Below are 4,869 nucleotides of genomic sequence, written 5' to 3' on the forward strand. Positions count from 1 at the left end.
TAATTTAAAAGTGGGAATTGTTTGAAAGCATAATTGTTTTTCTGATTTGTTGTAATGTCTAATTTGTGAAATTTTAAAGAAAATGTTAGAAAATAGTAGGAATAGGGGAATGAATATTTGACATAAAAAAAAAAAAATCTCACAAAGGTCCTGCCAAGAAGTCTAGCCAAGAGGTCAATTTCACTTAGCTAGGAAGATCCTGACAGCCCTCTGCTGCCTCCACATCTATACCTCTGCCCTTGTCTATGACCATTCATGAGCCAGTATGTGCATCCTAGGAGTAGCTGAAAGGAACTGTAATAGGAATGTCTCCTCTGTATGTCATTTGTCATCCCATAGGGCTCAGTATTAGTATTTTTTGACATGATTTATAAAATGTTTTTAATGATTTAAAAAATACACAGAAAGAAATGCGATACTCAAAAATGGTATTAAAAACTTAACAACTTAACTTTCTGTGAACAATTTTTCAATGGATAACAAAATTTCAGTAGTTATTATGTTGCAATTGATACAGTTCAGCTTCTTATGTTTTATTATTAAAAAGTTCCAGGTTCCTAACAAATTCTACAAATACAGTGGACCCTTGAACAGTACAAGGGTTGGGTCACTGACTCCCACACAATTGAAAATCCACACATAATTTTGACTCCTCAAAAACTTTACTATTTATTAATAGTTACTGTTGATCAGTACCCTTGCCAATAACATGAACAATCTTATCTAACATATATCTTATATGTATTCTTACAACGTAAGCTGGAAAAAAGAAAATGTTATTAAGAAAATGATAAAAAAAAGAGAAAAATATATTTATAGTACTGTATTGAAAAGTTCTACATATCAGCAGACTCATGCAGCACAAAACCATAAAACTGTGTGTTCAGGGGTCAACTATGTGTATACATACATAATTATATCCGTACAAACAAGAAACGGAAAATTAAAGATCATACCTGGTTGCAAAATTTCTTTCTTTCTTTCCTTTTTTCGTGCTATTATATTGTTAAAATTGAGAAGGAAAAAATATGTCATAAAACAGTTCATGCTGTTGCTTTTGCTATTTAGTTGCTGCCTTGATGAAAAGAAGTAAGATGAGAACAGAAGACTCTATTTACACCCAGGTAATGACATTTGTTTTGTTTCAATTTGAAGCAATTGTGAATAGGCTACTATATAAGCATTCAGATATAGGCATGTGTGTATGTGTGTGTGTGTGTGTGTGTTTCTCTCTTTTGTATGTATCTAGGTCTAGGACTGTTGGGTTGTTGGTAAGTGTAACTTAAGTTTACATGAAACTACTAAGTGGTTTTTCAAAGTGGCTATACCATTTTCATCAACACCAGCAATGCGTGAGAGTTATAGTTGGTCTCTATTCATTGCAGCACCTGGGATAAGTCAGCCAGTTTGTTTTGTTTAGATTTTAGCGGTTCTAATAGGTGTGTTATAATGTATTATTGTAGCTGTAATTGGCATCACTCTAATGAAGTATGTTATTGGGAATCTTTTCATGTAGTTACTTGCAATTCATATCTCCATGGTAGTAAGCCATCTGCTTAAATCTTATGCCAACCTTTTAAAATTAGATTACTTATTTTCTAATTACTGGGTTGTAAAAATTCTTCATATATTCTGGAGATGGCTGTTTTCTCAATTATGTATTTTGCATTGTTTTTCCTTTTATGATGCGGGCTTTCTATATTCTTTCTAAGAAAACTTAACTCAAGGTCACAAAAATCTATCCTATGCCTTCTAGCTTAGTGTCTTGTGGGGTTTTACAGCTCCAAATTTTACATTAGGCCTGTTTTCCATTTCAAGTTATTTCTATATTTAGTATTAATAGGTTGAGGTTTTCTGTTTTGTTTTATTGACTTATTTCTTTTTTTATGGCTATCAAATTGTTCCAATACCATATATTATTTTAAAGACTTATTTATTTTAGAGAGAGAGAGTGAGTGGGACAAGGGGCAGAAGGAGAGGAAAAGAGAATCTCAAGCAGACTCCCCACTGAGCTCAGAGGCCAATATGGAGTTTGATCCCATGACCCTGAGATCATGACCTGAGCCAAAGCCAAGAGTCACTTAACTGACTACACCACCCAGGCATCCCTCCAGTACCATATTTTAAATATAATATTCTTTTACCACTAAATTATCTAACAAAAAATCAACTGATCATATATATGAGTTTATTTCTTCCTTTTCATTCTATTAATCTATGTCTCTATCCATTTTCATGCTATTTTGATTATTGTAACTTTATAGGTAGTCTTGAAATCAGGTCATAAGAGTACAGCGATGCTGCTACTTAAAAAAAAATGTTTTGAGCATACTGTATCCTTTGCATTTTTATAAATATTTTAGGGTTGATTTGTCAGTTTCTATATTATTGCATATAGTTTCTGACAAATAGTCTGTAAAACAGTGTGTATCTTTTATGTAATTGATCTCTTCTTTCTCTGGCTTCATGCAATATTTTCATTTTGGCTAAAAGCAGGTTAGGATGATTTGACTAGCATGCATGTGCATGTACCCTGTTTAGGCTTCTTAAAGTTTCTTGAATCTGTGGTTTGATATCTTTCATTCATTTTGGAACATTCTTACCCATTATATTTTCAAGTAGTTCCTCTACCATTTTCTGTCTTTCACTCTTTTCTTTCTAGGATCCAATTAAAGATATGTTAGACCATTTGATATTGTTGCATAGCTCCTGCATGCTCTGTTCCTTTTTTCTCACTTTTCTTTCTTTATGTGTCAGTTTAGATGATTTTAAGGAAAGATACATTGCTGATATTTTTCTCAATGATATATTCCTCAGCTGTCAGGTTATTTTCTGAACTGTTCAAGGGCATTATTTATCTGTGATGGTGTGTGTGTCCCATGTGTATGTGGATGTAATTCTAGCATTTCTTTTTCTTTACATTTTTGTTGTAGTTTCTGACTCTTGACTAAAATTTTTCATCTGTTCATACAGGTGGTCCACTTTTCCCACTAAATCCTTTAACATGTGAATCATACTTATTTTTAAATCTCAGATAGTGCTGCCATCTTGATCATCTCTGAATCTGGTTCTGTTGATTACTGTCTGTTGACAAATGATTATTTTTCTCTGCTTTCTGTGTACTATGTGCCTTTTTATTGAACAGTATGTGTAGAACCAGAGACACAGTATGTAGAATGTTATGTGTAGAGCAGTACATGATGAAGTATCACTTATGATATTTATTCTTTTGTCATGAGGCTTTAGTTATTAATGATTGTTAGGTCATTAGGGTCAGGATTTGAGAAAAACTAGCCATGGGGTGAGTAGGATTTGAGTTTTGATGTTACTCTGGTTGCCTTTCTTGCATAACATGCTTCAATTCTTCTAGTGGCAGGTTACATTGTCTTGTCCTTAGAGCTTGGGTTGCCAGAGGTTCTGTATTTCTGTTCCATCTCAGCTTGCATCATCCCTCCATGCCCTCTGCTGTGTGGCTACTCTTCACCCTCTTACCCTTATTTTAGTGGTATATTATTTGTTCCCCATGCTCTTCCTGGGAAATGGAAAGGTTCTCCAATGCCAGGCTCTCAGAGGTGGGGTTTCCATTCACTCTTTGCCATAGCAAAACTCTGACTTGTGTCAGGCAGGAATTTCCCCTCCCTTAGGATTAGCAGGCTTCTAATGGTATTGGTATAGGGATAAATATAGTATAAAATCCTGGGCAAAGAATTTTCCTATCACCCACTCACTTCATTCATGAATAAGTATTTTACTCCTGTCTTTCAGCAAGTTCAGCTATTGGTGTCTTCCTGTCACCATTTCTAGTCTTAGCTGCCTTCACAGGATGAACCTGAGAAGTTTTATAGATTTGGTTTTCTGGTTTTCTGTCATTGTTAGAATGAAAACAATACTTTTAATTTTAAATATGTATTTGAATCTATCCTCCCTTGAATATCTTGTAATGTAGTCTTCATTTCAGATATGATTTTCTTCTTTTCTATTTAATTCCTGAATTCAATCAATTATTTAATTTTATCCTGATTTTTTATACATTTATGTTATTGGATTCTGAACTTCTGATTCAAGGCTTTCTTTTTCATATCTCCAAATGCTTAGAGAATATTATTTCAGTTTGAAGAGTCATGTTACACTTTTCTGCCTTATGGTTTTTGGTTGGGGAGAATATTCAACAGCTGAAATTATTTGACTTAGATTTTCTGTTATCATTTTACAGTACTTTTGTGTAATTGTAATCTGCTTTTTTCCTATTTCTATTCAATTCATGTATATGGTTGCTAGTTTAAGAGTGCCCTCTTCTGTTATTTTAATAAAAGAAAGTTACTTTGATGGATAATAAGTGGGCTATTACCAATTTTTCACAATTCTTTTCAAAATTCTTAATTTCTTTCCTCTTATTTCCTTCTTTGCCTCATTATCACATCTCTAAAGGATATCATGCCTTCTCTATATATTTGATTTATCCCAAGAACAATGATTTATCAAGATACTAGTTTTGGTCCCACTCACTTTGAAAGCTCTTCTTCCCTGTGGACAGTGGAGTAAACTACCAAATTTCAGCTCTGTGTTCAGTATTTTGTCTCTTCTTCTGTGACTTTTTTTCTTCTGAGAGTGATTTATGTGTTTGATCTAAATGTCTCCACCCATCTACCCTTCTTTATGGAGTCTTTTAAACCTTCCAACCCTCTCTGTCTATATGCTCAGTGTCATATAGCAAGAACATTCTAGAATTTGGCTTATTATTCTACATAGAAAAAAAATGAAAGTGTGTTGTTTTTCTGCTCCATAATGCTGAAAGTGTGAGTTATGTATAGTTGAATCAGCAAATCTGGTTTGTTTTTGGGTTTGGGTTTGGGGTTTTGTTTTTTTGTG

Source organism: Vulpes vulpes, chromosome 12 (assembly GCF_048418805.1).
Source record: "Vulpes vulpes isolate BD-2025 chromosome 12, VulVul3, whole genome shotgun sequence".
Lineage (NCBI taxonomy): Eukaryota > Metazoa > Chordata > Mammalia > Carnivora > Canidae > Vulpes > Vulpes vulpes.